This window comes from Acinonyx jubatus, chromosome B3 (assembly GCF_027475565.1).
Source record: "Acinonyx jubatus isolate Ajub_Pintada_27869175 chromosome B3, VMU_Ajub_asm_v1.0, whole genome shotgun sequence".
Taxonomy (NCBI): Eukaryota; Metazoa; Chordata; class Mammalia; order Carnivora; family Felidae; genus Acinonyx; species Acinonyx jubatus.
This window is the reverse complement of record NC_069386.1, coordinates 93,897,233-93,913,390: the sequence shown is the minus strand read 5'-3', so window position 1 is coordinate 93,913,390 and position 16,158 is coordinate 93,897,233. Positions and strand designations below refer to the sequence as shown.

The window sequence follows — 16,158 nt, the reverse complement described above, 5'->3', positions numbered from 1 at the left end:
CGCCGTTCCGGGGCCCCTCCCGGCGTGGTGTTTGATTTACACTTCATCACGTTATTGGGAGCGGTGAGGAGGCAGCGAGCGCGCTGCGGGTTGGGTTGCGAGCCGCTCCCCCAGCGCCTCGGCTGGGGCTGGGAGTTGGGTCGAGCCGGCAACATTGCACTCTTGCGAACGAGTGGCTTTGCACTTGATTTATCCCCGCTGGGGAACGGAGCTCTAGCAGTCCTTGATTTAATAATGATTTGGCTCCTTGCATTGCCGCGGTGTCTGTGCCGTGGTTTCCCCCGAAGGGAAGCTCCGAATGTGACCCCAGTGAGCTCCCCATCCCTCTCCGTCTCCCGCCTCCTCCTTTTCTCCACCTTTCCCTTTTTTTTTTTTCTTCTTCTTGGTGAATGCTTACAAGACTTCGTTTTCCGGCTCAGGAAGTGGGGTGGCAGTTGAGTTGCGTTCTGCACCAGCGTTGCCATGAATACTGACTTGGGGAGGGGAAAATAGCAGGCAAGATTCTCGGTGCCAGACACAATTAAGGGACATGTTTATGTGAATGGATGAGCAAATGCATGAATGAACGGATGGCCAAGTCTGCGCGTCTTGGCTCCGGGGCAGGACACCAGCTCGCTGCAACAGGAACACAACGACAGTTCTCTGGAAAACCCAGGTCTGGGCCGGTTAGGACCGAGAGAAGGGCGAGCTTGTTAATTTGGAGATTTTTAAGTCCTCAAGAGCAGATCTAGGTTCCTTTGCCTGTCAGCAGTTGGCACCCTTGGCTTTCGGGATTGAAAGATACACTCACTCACACACACACCCAGACTCTGGTTGAAAGGTGCCTCATTTCCTGGGACCAGCAGGCTGTGCCACCAAGGAAACATAACTTTTGTGATCTCAGAGGTATGGTAGGAAGGTTAAGAGAACAGCTGTGGAGGGGACAGCGGCCACCACTCTGCTACAGCCCTCCTAGGGTCAGGGTGTGCTGGACACTCAACTGCTGCCTTTGGTATCACTCCAGGGTTTAGACCCCAGCGCTGCACTGCTAGGTCAATGGCTGTCCCTGGGCAAAGGGCATGAGTGTTTGCAGAGGTTTCCCTGCAGACCCTGGAACTTACTGCAGCGTGGGTGCAGGTGCAAGGGGACTTTGAATACTTAAACTCTCTGGGAACGTGGTGTGTGCCATGGGCAGGTGTGTGGGGAAGGAGGCAGGAGATCTGACCCAGCCTTTTTCTACTGTCTCTGCTGTGTTTTTCCTGGCTTGAGTGTTTGAGGCGGTGGTCAGGAGGGGGTTGGGAGGGGTGAGCTTTGGCCCTCCAGCGCTCCATCTGCCACTTTTCTTTCTTGTCTTCCTAGTTCCCTTTTTGGCTCAGGCCTGAAAAGTTTCACTTTCTCCTACCTCTGTGCATCTTAATTTCCCCTCCTACCCAGCCCCTCTTTCCCAAAGGAAAGAGAACACGCTTGAGGGGGTGGTGGTGGTGATGATGGTGGTGTGTGTGTGTATGTTGAGAGAGATGTTGAAACTCCAGGCAGATCTTACTGCTTGGCTGACAGCAGGAGGTGGGGCCTTGAGGAGGGCAAGAATTCACTTACTGCTCTTTTGACTTCTGAACATCTTAGAGTGGCTGAGATTCTAGGGATAGAGGAATATTGGAGATAGAGCCTTATGAAGGAGCTGTTCCTTAACATGGGGGAGTCTGGATTCCTTTAATCCCATATCCAAGTCTTTATTTCTTTTTCATTTGTTTAGATCATTCCAGCTAAGAAGATTAAACAACAGCTCTGTGTGTGTGTGTGTGTGTGTGTGTGTGTGTGTGTGTGTGTGTGTAGGAGATAATGAGAAGTTAGATTCGGGGATGGCAGGACATGCTGGAAGTGTCTGGATTAGAAAGGCATGGTACCATTTTCCTGTCACTTTTTGTCATTCGGATTATAAATCCTGGCACGGTTTCATTTTGGGCAGTGGAAGGGTAAGATCTAGGAGTGGCAACAAGTAGGAAACAGTTGCATTGAAATAATGCCCATGATGCTTAACAACAAAGGGGGATGCAGTTCTGCTACTGAACTAATCACTGTGATGAAGGTAGCGGTCTTTTTTTTTTTTTTTTTCTGTTTTCTTTTAATATTGGTGTGGCTATTAGGCATCTGGCTTGGATTAGAATGGGGTTTGTGTGAAAATTAATCCACATCCCTGGTCTTTATAAATGTTACAGCTACTAGGTGGGTGAAAAAATATATTTATGTATTAGTTTTTAAATATGTTTTAGCACAAGAGTTACCTTCTCACAGTGGGAACCCCTAACCTTCAGCATCAGCCTCACTTGGAAACTTGTTAGAAATGCTAATTATCAGGCCCCTCCCAGACTTTCTAAATTAGAAATTCAGAGTGTGGGATCCAGCAATCTGTGTTCCTTACCTTAGGTGATAATTGTGATGTATGCTTAAGTCTGAGAAACACCGATAAGGACTTCAGATTTCATTGCTGTGACTGTGTAAATCATGACACCCTTCTTAACCTAAAGTAGTTTGAATTTTATTTGTCGAAATGTTTATAGTGAGTTTATGTAGGTATAAAATATTGATCAGTTGTGGAAAGGACATAGACATAAGAGTTAGTGTAAGGTTATAAATTGTGTTTTGAACATTTTATTTGAAGAACCATGAAAACGAATAAGTAAGAAAGCAGGGCAGTTGTAAACAGAGACTTTAAAGATCTACATTGGAATTTCGCTACCATAAAAATCTATGTCCCTTTATCCCTTTGTATTTGCTGATGTAAAACCATTCATGTTACACACAAAGTATTATTTCTTAATGTTTCCTTCTACTAGCTAAGTTAAAGGGGAAATAAAAATTGTCTTGTAGTTAATTCAGACAAAATTATTTCATTGCAGCCTCAAGTTAACTTCATGATTTAGAAATACGTCATTGCAACTTTTCTTTGAAATAGCTAGTCAGTCCCTTCATTCTTCCACTTCTTGGCTGGAAAACTCTGAGCGTGAAATTCAGGTTTTTTTAAGTAATTGAGAATATTTGTTTTAATGCACAGATTATATTGTTTTGAGTAACTATAATCTTATTCCTCTTGTGCGCAATTAGCCTTGGCACCACGTTCAATACTTATGTTGTAAAAGTATGTTCTGTAGACCCAGGAACTTACTGTTATTTATCTTGGAATATTGTTTAGGAAACTTACTGCACAATAGCTGAGATTTGTGTATGTGTGGCATTTAGGTAAGGGAAATTATCCATCAGTTTATATCTGTCTGTCTACCCCCCATCAATAATTCTGATGTCATTAAAAAAGACATTTAAAAACTGGCATTTTCCTGTATATCTAACTGTCCCACACCAGAGATAGTATTACAGGGATATAAATTATTTGAAAACACTTCTGAAAGGAAAATTGGAAAAAAAATAATTCTTTATAACAAAGCAGCATTTAAAAAACATTCATGTAGACTTCCTAAGACAGCTGTTAAATATTTTGATGGATAATACTCATTTGGAGATATCTATATTTGTGTAGTTTTTAAAATCCATTTTCTTGAGTTATAGATTTGACTTTCTTGAATTTTAAAAAGTTATTTGTATTCAAAGTTTTTTCCTGAGAATACTCTTGGAATTTGAAAGTTTTGTTTTAGTTTTATTTTTACTTACACTGAAAACCAGAGTCCTTAAATGAACAGTGAAATGGTATCAACTTTTGGTATTATTTTGTTGGACTTCCTTTGTATTAGTTTTAGGATACCTGATTAAGCATAGCATCAAGGGTCATAATAAACCTCAGCTATATGTGTACTTAACTGAAATACTTAGAGCCAAGTGATCAAAACATTTTCCTAGTTTTGAAAGTTTTCTTTGTAAGTATTTGTGCAGTTTGGGCCGTTTAACTGTGTTTTCTAGAGATCTTACATCTCTAGAATCATATATTGAGAATCCTATCTCCCATCAACTTCTCAGTTGTTTTGCTAAAAAAGAAAAAAAAAACTACTGTATTGCCACACACTGTATTTTTACTTCTGGCCTATCATGCCCTTAATTTCCAAGGAGACTCATAAAAGATTATAACTGCATTACCACAAGACAAATCTACAAGCAAAAAACAAAATAAAAGTCCATGTGTGAATGGTTTTTAATGGGAGCCAATCGACCAGTGAGTAGGTATCCTGAAATGGTTAATGCACCATCTATATAGTTCCCAGGATGTGCTGGAAATGATAAATAGAATAAGTTTATCAAACATATGTGTATGACATATTAGCAAGCTATATTCACTCAATTCCAGTAATATCAATTAATATCATATAATTTAGCAATGACATTTAGTGTGGATAGGAAGGATCTGGAAGATAGTTCAGCCTGTCAGTAGGTCGAATCTGAATGGACAGATTGATCCAAAGGATAAGAGCTCTCTAGAACATCAGTTGACCATTGCATTCAGTCCCAGGATGTTGCCATCCTCATGGCAAAGTTATTCTAAGTGTGTTGAATTGTGATTTTTGCCCATTTTGAGTTTGGAGAGGCCCTATGATCAGAGACTGCTTTTGGCTGAACACATATTTAGGGTGTCAGCCTATGGCAGGAGAGGGGGATATAACTTTAATAAATGTTGCTGAAAAAAATCAATCTAAAGCTCTACCACATACAGCCAGCTCTTTCTCTGTTCCCACTCTTCACCCCACTGTTCCTATATGCAATACACGTACACATAAACAGACTCATATTGTCACCACCTTGGCCACCATCATATCACCATCACCAAGAGTGGGCTGTCCTTTGTATCTTGGGATTATTTTTGTCCATTCAAGGTTGAGAATTTGCATGCAAAGTGGGAAGATTATTTAAATAATATTACTTGCTCATGTCTTATAGATCCCTAGGAAAGTCCTTAAGTGGGCTATTAAGTATTTTAGATTGAGCAGGTTGTATATCAAGCCTAAGGAATCATTTTCTAGAGAATAAGTTAGAAAGGATGCCAGGGTGAAGATAATTAGGACTCTGATGTAAAAGTGTAGAGATGGAGTTCTGGTGAATAGAGATATCACTAAAGAAATCCAAGGAAAGCATTTTTCGTGGTCTTGATTTCTTGGATTAATTTTATTGTCTCTGATTTTGACTCTTCTTATTGATACTATACAATTATTTTTGTTTTTGTTTTATAAGGTGAACCGCCATAAATCTGTTTTGAGAAGTAGGCTACAAGCAAATTTTTCTGAAGGAATGTGCTCTGTATTCTTTCACAACTTACTCTTTTACTGTGATTGTGGTGGGGCTTTCGGAGATAAGACCTACCAGCATGAGCCTTTTGGGTTCAGTTTATGTCTTTTTAAGACAGTGTTAGGAACTGTGATCGTGGGTTGCTTTCTAGCTGTAGAGGTAATTCATCATTCACATTCTCTGACCTGGTCTTTATGCTTTGGGAAGAGTCCTGAAAGAGTTGGGTTTAAGGCTTACAACCCACAAAAGGCAAAGGCAGATAGATATACCAGCCTAGTCCTGGAACTGAGCTCTAGAGTGGTGCTTTCTGGCAGCTGCAGTAAACTAAGGGAATGTGCCATCAGTTCTGAGTTGAATTGGAGAATGTCGTACTCTCCTTTTTGGCTATTTTGGAGGGACAAGCAAAGTATTATAATGAGGGCATTTCAGGTATGAATAGGGTGAGCGTTTTCAGCTTCATTGTTATTGCTGTTAACTGAATAGTCCCACAAAATGAAATTTCATTTCTTTGTTTCAGTGACTGTCAGTGTAAGTATACCACTTACATCAGACTGAATAAATGATTGCATTCATAGGAAACTGTGCCCTATTTTTATTTTCAAATCTAATTAATAAACTTTTGGGCCTATACAATTATAAAGTTGTGAGAAGAGACTATAAGATGTCATTAAATTTTCCCACTACTTTAAGACCCAATATGCCAGTCAAATGGCAGTCCTGTGTTGTTTATGAGATTTCTTTACAGAAAAAAATTTCACAACTCTTTTTTCCAGAATGCAGGCACATCCATTGGATGGATTTTTTTCCCAACCTACTAATAAAATTTGTCATGTTGCATTATTGGGGCACACACTTATTTTCCATTTTATGCCAGTGCAGTTCCATTTCTTTCTTTCTTCTGAAAAAATGTTTATTTATTTTGATAGAGAGAGAGCACATGCAGGGGAGGGGCAGAGAGAGAGGGGGCAGAGGATGTGAAGTAGGCTGTGTGCTGACAGCGACAGCCCAATGCTGGGCTAGAAATCAACAACCATGAGATCATGACTTGAACCAAAGTTGGATGCTTAACTGACTGAGCCACCCAGGTGCCCCTCCATTTCTTTCTTACTATACCTCCTTACACTGATCCCAGTTAAGCTTTTTTTATATTGCTTTCTTACCACTTTTTCAAGATACTATACCTTTTCTAAGCTTGGTTTCAAAACGCTTTATTTTCATTTCTGTTGATATCATTGATTGAATTCAGTAAGATGATGATTTCCATTTCATAATCCAAATCACACATTTCCCAGAAATTATAATCACAGGAAATTTCAAATATTAGGAAAATATTTTTGGGCTATTACACACTTACTATAAATATATTAATTAAAGACGTTACATAGCAACAAGGGTTTTAGAAATGATGAGGTAACTTATTCTTTGTATCTTTTAGGGTGCTACCTTTATAGTTTTTCATAAAAATAGGAGACATCAGTTTCTTACTGTTGCACTCAACACTCAACACTCAACTCAACACTCTACTGCTGTGTGGTTGACAGATGGGGTCAAGTATGTGACATGTTACCATATCTGCAAGCAGCCTATTTTTTGTTTTATTTCTTTGTAATGAGAATGGCGGGGATAAAAATCATTCAGTGATTCTGTGGAAAGGGAAACATGTCTGTCTGAAAGAGGAAAGGTTGTTTCATAGCTAGGCCTCCCAGAGTCCTAAAGGACAGCAGAAAATGCAGCTCAGATCTGAAAGATGTAAGTAGGAAATACGATGCTAGCCAGAAATGACGGTTAGAAAATGTATCCACCCTTTAAGTAATGGGGAAAAGCAAAATAATTTTTTTTTCTGAAGTAATTAGAACTTTGTTCATGTGTGTCAAACAGAAGAAGTAAAATGTTTGCCATTTGACTGAAAAACATCTTCAGGAAGATTTTTCTGGTCTCCTGAAAGGGAAAGATGAGGAACTCTTAAATAGAGGCTATGGTCCTGCAGACCACATTATCCTTCTTACTAATTAATTGTATGACTTGGGTACATTAGGAGAGAGAGGCACAGATTAAGCATCAGGGCATTCTGTTATTTCTGAGTGGAACTGTGTATTGAGTCCATGCCTTGCCTCAGGTAGATGTCCTCCTGAACAGGAGGGGGCTCCTGTGAGTATGCCCAAGGAGAGAAAAATCTGAGGAAGACAGGCAACTTTTCAGAAACTATGGCCAGTGGGAATTCTGTACAGATTCTGGGCAAATGTAGGGTAACTTCTGGTAATTCAGTCAACACATTAATGTATAACTGCTGTGGATAACATGTAGCTGTGTGGTGTAAAGGCTGTGAACTGAAAGAGTTTATAAGTTAATTGAAGAGATAAAACTAAATGGGGAAACAGACAAAGTAAGGCTGTAAGAAATATATAAGTTTGTGCCTAAAAAACAGAGAGCAGTTACCGTTGATATGGATGGAGGAAAGTTGAAAAAGCTGATACATCCTAAGTTGAGCCTTGAAAGTAGGTTGGCATAATACTGATAAAGAAGGTGGAAATGCACTGCCACAGCACAGATCCCAGCTGTAGGAATCATGGTCCATAAGGAAAAATAACCCTAGAATGCATATCTAAGAAAGCTTAAGCTATTTCTCCAAAGTATACCCAACTAGAAAGATATTATCTGCCATTTAGCCTCCACCTTCCCCTGCAAAAGTGTAAGTCTGGGAAATAAATTTCATTGTGTGATATTCTAGAATGTGCTCAGATATTTATGTCCACCAAGATTTTGGATTTGGTCAGTTTGAAGCCAACTGACTGCTCATTAGAAGATAAGACAGTTATCAGAGCGCCTTGTTGGCTCACTCAGTGTGGAGCCTGCTTGGGATTCTCTCGCGCGCTCTCTCTGCCCCTCCCTTGCCCACTATCTCTCTCTCACTCTCTCTCTCTCTCTCTCTCTCTCAAAATAAATAAGGTTTTAAAAGAAACATTAAAAAAAGAAGAAGATAAGACAGTTGTGTTTAAAGTTCTGGCAACCTTGGGAAGCTTTGAACCTACACAGCAGTTCCTCTTGGACTTAAAGTCAAAGACTTTTCAAAGCCCTTTCAGAGTGTATACTACTTAGAAGCAGTGGACTGTGGGTCCAGAATGACTTGAAATGTCATGTTGATTTTTACAAATGTAAAGCCACTGAGATGAATGCATTGTCATTATGAAAAGTGAGGTATGTGCTTTCATTATTGTTTTTTACCCTTGTGCAAAGCAGCAAGATGTGGTTGAAAACTTGAGGAATTTAGGCTTGCTTCTGGTTCAGCTGTGTTGCTTTACTGGGTGACCATGGACAAAAATCTTAATCTCTGTATCCCTCCATTTCCACATGCAGTCAACTGTTAGGAAAGTGGGCTGTTACATAAAGGGAAGCAAGAATAAAAATGTATGGTTGCTTTTTTATATCTGGGATAGAGGGAGAGTGCATCGAAAGTGTTCTCCATCTCCTTAAGAAAGTACACTCAGGTGTGCTAGCAATTGGACCTCATAATAGGCCTGCCATTTGGTTCTTGGAACAGAGTACAGAACTAGTAACGGAGAAGAAGTAATTTTTTCTGGAAAAACATTCCAGTGTGTCAGTCTAGCAGAAAACAAGTGTTATATTTTAAACAGTATATCTAATATTAATATGTGCATGAAAATGCTATTGATATTACATCTTGTGTGCACATATGATTGGTATTGCACCTCAAGCTTACCTCTTTCTCTCAATTTGCATAACCCTGGAATTTCTTCTACTGCTCCTTACTGGCGGGGGGGTGGCAGTGGGGAACTGCTAACCCCACTCTCTGCCTCATTTACGAGCTCCACTGAGGGGCGCCTGGGTGGCTCAGTTGGTTAAATGTCCAACTCTTGATTTCAGCTCAGGTCATGATCTCATGGTACGTGCGTTCAAGCCCCAGGTCGGGCTCTGCGCTGACAGCCCAGAGTCTGCTTGGGATTTCTGTCTTCGTCTGTCTCTGCTCTCTCTCTCTCTCAAAACTAAATAAATAAACATTAAAAAAAAAGAACTCCTTTGAATATTAGTGTAACTTAAACTTTATGTGCATGAGTATATTTACATATGTGTGTTCAGATTATATATAAATCTTGCTTTTGTATCAAGGAGCAAGAATATTCTTCTATTTTTATTTTTTTTAAATGTTTTATTTATTTTTGAGAGAGAGAGAGAGAGAGAGAGAGAGAGAGAGAGAGAGAGTAAGAGCAGGGGAGAGGCAGAGAGAGGGAGACACAGGTCCGAAGCAGGCTCCAGGCTCCAAGCTGTCAGCACAGAACCCGATATAGGGCTTGAACCCGTGAACCACGAGACATGACCTGAGCCAAAGCTGGATGCTTAACCAACTGAGCCACCCAGGTGACCCAAGGAGCAAGAATATTCTTAATGTCCTCCTCTTTGACACTAATTGAAAATTAGCTGCCTATAAATGTAAACTATTTGAATGGAAAAAAGTAGGAATTACTTGTAAAAATATAAATATTTGATAGTATAAAAATAAAAACAGGGAAAATGAAAAATTATCAAATGAGGCTATTGCACATTTATTGTGTATAGCGTCTAATTTTGGTCCAAAACTGACCAAAATTGCTATTTCTCACCTACTCAACTAATTGTTAAAAAAAATCTTTAGAATTAACCGAAAAGGTTGGAATTATGTCAATATTAAACTGTAATGTATATGTACATGTACGTATATATATATATGTGTATATATATGTATATATATATACACATATATGAAAACATTTTTGTACTAGTGCATTTTAATTATACTCGGCAAATACTATATTTTTTGTGGGTGAAAGTTCACATAAATAATCCCTATTCATATCACTAATTAGTTGGGAAAAATTAGGCTGTCATTTGAGTATCAGGATATTAGTTAGACATTCGTTGGGAATATTGGTCAGGTAACAATATTGGTTCCGTAACAAAACCAAAAGGTCATATTTTCTTAGGACCTTAAGCAGACAAAAAATTATTCGTTGAGAATAATTTTTGCCATTATGTGGAATGAACAGTGTTGACTTAGTGAAGTAAGTCACCATAAGGACATACACAGGAGATTCTGTCGTGTGCACAGATTCAACTGATGTTTTGTGTAGTTTTGGAGTTGTCAGTGTTACCTTAGTACCTCAGAATTAGTGAAGTTATTATCAACAAGCGATATAGTTAATATTTTTACCCTGCTTTTGAATTTGCTCGTTTCATGGTTATTCTACACTGTTATTACGATTCTCCCCTTGTTCTTTTATTCATTATATTTATCATTTGGTTCAATTTTCACACTGGACTATTCCACCTGTACTGTTCCCCTGTGTAGAGCTGCTATATTAATTTTATTTTTTAAATTAAAAATTGTTTATTTATTTTTGAGAGAGACAGAGTGCTAGCAGGGGGAGGGGCAGAGATGAGCTGTCAGCACAGAGCCCCATGTGGGGCTTGAACCTATGAACCGTGAGATTGTGACCAGAGCTGAGGTTGGACACTTAACCGACTGAGCCACCCAGGCGTCCCTACTATATTAATTTTAAAATTTTCAGTCTTACTTCACAATCAGTGCTCAATCTTTGGGTGATTTTATTCTCACTTTGTCATGTATAGATTCATCTACGTATCATTGCATAAGGAGATGCAAGTCTGTTCTGTCATGACCACTCCCTGCAATATTTAAGCTACATGGTGACATCATCGCTGTGAAGATTAGGGTTTCTAAACTTCCCATTCTTTACCTAAAACAAGAATAACCCCCAGGGGGCTGCAGCCTTTTACTCAGAGGCTACTTATTCTCTGATTATTTCCTGTGCTTCACCAACAAACATCTCTCCAGTTGCAGCAGCTGGGGTTGAAAGTGTCCTTTCTGCTCACTGTGATTTCATGATTTTACCATTGAACTCTATTCTAATTATATGTTATTTGGGTGAGCACTTCAAAAGCATCTAAGTTTTTAGTTTTCTATCATCGTTAAAAACAAACTTGTTCATACCTCAACTGTAAACTTACTTATGCGAAGGAAGTACTTTGAAACCTTTATGGCTTACCCACCTCTTCAGTTTCAGAGAAATATTAAAAGACTCTTATCTGTTTAGATATAAATAGATATGCACACACTATAAATGTATATTCGTATATAGAGCATATATGTATATGCTCTAAAAATATATTCACATATATTAATTGTGTTTATGTATGTGTGTATGTGTGAGTGTGTTTGTGTATTCATAGAGTAGGTGTCCTGGATTAGTATACGTTTTAGATTAAGCTGGAGGAATTGGATGGCTTTCCAGCTTCTCTTGCAGAGATGACTCTGATTCAGTGTTGTCAGCAGGGCATGCAATCTGTTAACTAACATTCGTTTTGTTTTTAAATATCCCTTTGTGATACTTTCATGTTCTTCTTGTTCACCAGTTTACATTACCTCTAGAAACTTACATTACTTGTCTTTCCTTCTGTTTTTTGCAGTTGACAGAAGAGAAGTTTTTCTTAGCTGCATAATAGCACTACATGGTCAGTTTATTTTGTTTGCAGTACAGTGATGAGTACACTTGAAGCCCAGTGTCACTGGTATTCTGAGAAGACCATCCCCCGTGTCTCTTGGCCAGGTCTTTACAGTAGGTCTTTTCCCCTTTTTAGTGAGCTTTTAGAGCATCAGACATATCTGTATCCAAATGAGGATACTAAAATTCATCTATAAACTAAATTTAGGTAACTTGAATTATATGCCTTCTTTTTCTATTATTGAAAAAGAACTAAAAATAGGATCTAGTAATTTTTTTGATAAAATACTGCTATTTATTGTCTGCTATTGCCACACCTCGTACTAGGTGCTTGTGCATATTATGCTATACTCTGATCTTTGGATGAGATGGATGAAAAATTAAATAACCACCATATAGTTACTTGTGCCTAAGTTTGGAATCATATATGAAGTATATGCAAAAATAAGTATTTTTGTATATTGTTATATGTATTATTAAGCTTTATTCATATATGTGTGTGTATATAACTTCCTATGATTAAAACATGCAAGTTAGCTCATGTGCCATACATGAAACTTACCTCAAACAGTATATATATGAAATGCAAATTGTGTGATAAATTCTAGCTTTTTGCCCGAGAAACATATATAGGCAGCTAAAGTCAGCATTTTATATCATACAGCCTTCTTTTTTAGAAAGGAAAGATAGGATTTATAATTTTGGTTTTTTTTTTTTCTTTTTAGAATTGAAATGCCCATACTGAGGGCTCTCTCTGGTGTCATTTATTTTTGGACTGAAGGGATATTTTAAGCTTATTCATAATTAGTGACCTGTAAAAATGAAGACATGGCTCTACTAGATATTCTGCAGAAGTAGTTCTATTCTTCCATGTAAAATAGTAGGCATGTGCTTATAAAAAATAACCACTGTCAACTGTACTGCTTTATTTTCCCTCAGGCTGATTAGCAATCACTGGCCTTGGTAAGATTAATAGTTAAATGTCATATTTGGCCTCATTTTGCCTTGAGATCCCTCCAGGTACTACTTGGGCTTTTTTTTTTTTTTTTTTTTTTTTGCTCAGAGTTAATTGAGGGGACTATATCAGCGGGTTCCTTTTTCTTAAAAATCTTGTTGTGCTCAAGAGGACAGTTGATTGCAAGCTCTGTTCTTCTCTTAGCTGCCAGTGAGCAACTGAAACCTCAAAGCTTACAAATTAGTGCAGTTTAGTGATTTGTTTTAGGCTTTTAGCTACGGCATTTGCTACCATAAAAGCCATTTTTCCTATGCCTTTTGAATGCAGTGATTGTGTCATATAGTATAACCCTGTACCATTCTGGCTATTGTGTGATTGATACAGAAACTGCTTCGATAGGAAACCATTTCAAGAGAGAACAGGAAAGGTATTATATTCGGCTGTAGTGCCATGCATTTCTAAGCAGCTGATGTTTTCTTTAACTGATAACCACCCCCCAAATTTTCAGAGGCTATTGAGCCTTTAGAACTTTAACTCTTAATTCAGTCTGGCTGCAAAGAGCAACGCCTGAAGTTCATTATACATTCACATTTCATTAATTCATTAATTCTGTAGGATGACTTTGTTGTTATTGTATTTTCAAGTCATACCTCTTTAAGAATGTGGAGAAATGTTAATTTAGTGAATTTTTCTCTAAGCAGTAATTTGCTCATACCTGAGCCAAATACTCAGAACTCTTGATATACGGCTTTTTGCACACTGAAAATTGTAATAATATTGTCAAATGGAGCAGGCCATCATATGTTTTGTAATCTTTTTTTTAAAGTTTTTTTTTTAAGTAAACTCTACCCACGACATGGGGCTCGAACTCACAACTCCAAGATCAAGAGTTACATGCTGTACGAACTGAGCTAGCCAGGTGCCCCTGTGTCTTGTAATCTAACAATCTCAAATTACACTGCAAGCCTTTGTAAAGGAATGGATTCAAGGATGAGTCAAATCAAAGTTCAAAATAGTTTAATCATAGATTTTATGTTTTTACTACCTCACACATTTAACACTATATTTGGGAAAACTTGCAGAAGAGAATACACCCTATTTTTGTCTTTCTCCACTTCCAGTTTTTGTATTTTGTGATACCTTAGATACATACTCTATTTTGGATGAAGGTGGATGGTGCCTTAAAGATTGAGGTATAAAATTATATACCTAAGATTTAAGTACATCTCTATGTTATGTTTTGCCCTTTATTTCAGTAATATATAATGTTACCAATTAATAGTCATTCAATTAAATGTCTAAAAAAGCTGGAATAGATTCTTAAACAAAATAAAGAATGACTGTGATTTTCAAGTATCTTGTGAAACCGGAAAATGCCATTTAAATATCTGTAGTTGTGACAAAACTTAAAGTCTAGATATTTTCAAAGATTATTCTAAGATTGCTCTAAGAATATTTTCTGGTGGCTTAACTATTGACAGCTTCTTATTCATTGTTCATAGCTGTCATCCTCCCAACAATTATCTTGACATTGTAGAGATTTTCTCATTGTTAATGAAAGACTCAGCATTTCTACAAATGGGAAGTTATTGACAAAGCAAATAAATGAAAACCATTAAAGCAAACTTCCAACATACTACTGTATGCTGCTCTGGGGGTTAGATATTCAAATTACACAGGGAGAGGCAGGTATCTTAGCCTGGTCATAATATTGGCCTGGAAACAGGCAGATCGCACTGGAATAGATTTATTGTTATTACAAGAAATAGTTGGGTGTAGGTCATGGGGACTGGTAGGATGGATCAAGGCAGAATGAGAGATGTCATCAGACGTTGGCTTCCTAGGAAATGAACACTGAGGTGAAGATTCACATGCCAGTCGTTCATTAGGGAGTGCTCTCTGTACTCCCTGTAAGGGAAGGAGGGAGCCTAGATTGAGTAGAGGAAGAAGTTGAACCGTGATTCAGTTGCAGCAGAGTCCTAAGCTGAGCTGATGGGAACTGTGAAGCTGGGATGGACCTTCAGAGACGTTCCAGATAGAGGAAAGTTCCTTTCTACCTACTTTTCTACCAATTGCGAGATGTGTGCTGCCCCTAGGTAAGATGGTTCCCTTTAGTAGAAGGCAAATCCTGGGAGGAACTCGGCTGTAAGCAATCAGCAGGCAATACTCTTAGAAGCCGGGAGAATGAATGTCTTTATGTAGAAGGGATTCTGAATAAAACACATTTTCTACATGTCACTCTTTATGGTTTTCATATTTGGTTGCTTATGAGAGTTCATCCCATTGGAGAACTGGTCCTCCAGGAGCAAGTTTCTTTTCTTAAGGAAATATAAGAAGAAAGTTAGTGAGATGAACGTCAGCCCCTGCTACTGTGCCTGAGCTCAGAACCACACCTGATATTTATCATCCCTCCCTTTTCTACCACCCCTTCTAGGAGCCTCCTACCTGCAGCTGGCAGCTCTGAAGTGACCCTGAAGAGCCTGGGATCATGGTTATAATGCCCATCTCAGGCTGCTTCCACAGATACTGCATTAGTCAGTTTGCTGTCAGAATCAGTAGGGCAGCATAAACAGATACATAGACCAGGGTCCCTGGGTACTAGGTGTCATCTTCCCTTCACATCGTGTTATAGCAGTCTTTCCTTTTCTTAACAGTCAGACTTAGTTATCCCTCCCTGAAAGGCTACTCCTTTCTTGGCCTGTTTATCTTCAGCACATAGTGGCTGGGTGGCAGCTGTCACAAGAATTCAGGGCTCTTGCTGTTGTCCCTGGGGAAAGTGTTCCCCTCTGGGGACCAGGACATCTTAGCCACACAGAATTTAGAACTCTAGGGACTGAGAGCACAGGTACCCCATGTAGGTTACTAGGAATGAAGTTCAATGGGGTTCTTGGACTTGTGTATTCTACTTACTAGGGACACAGCTCCACATAATGGTCATTAATTTAGGGCTATATCAGGTCCTAGGCGTGTGGTGCCCAGTCCACTCAGGCCATTGTCTCCAAGCTGCTACATCAGCTGCTGCTTCAAAATACTGTTCTATTATTCTGTCTGGCCAGCAGCTTTGGGACGGCACATGATATGATAGAACCAGTAGATTTTATGATCATAAAATATACTCATTGCTGTACCTTTTTTTCCTCTTCAGTGGATCCCTTTGTTTAGTACAATTTTATGAGGGCTCCCATTTGGGTGGATCATATATTCTGAAAGCCCTTGGATCGAGGTGCTTGCTGATTATAGGCAGTAGATTATAAATCCATACCCAGAATATCTTTCAGTTCTAATCAGGATGACTCTGCCCCTTCATGTATGAATGGGGTCCAGTGTAGTCAGTTACCACCATAACAGCTGGTTATTCTCTTTGAATGGTATATATCAGGGTCTCTCTTCCTGGTCAGTTGGTCACTTAGCAGCAGCACTAGCTAGATAAGCCTTGTTGACTGGGAGCCTGTCTATGCTGCTTGCTTTGTGCATGTTGCCTGTACT

At 38.8% G+C, this 16,158-nt stretch overlaps 1 protein-coding gene across 3 annotated transcripts in view; it reads left to right on the top strand.

Moving 5' to 3' along the window:
* MDGA2 (MAM domain containing glycosylphosphatidylinositol anchor 2) overlaps positions 1 to 16,158 on the top strand; it is an 846,425-nt gene that overhangs the window by 1,499 nt on the left and 828,768 nt on the right. The gene's annotated exons all lie outside the window — the stretch shown is intronic.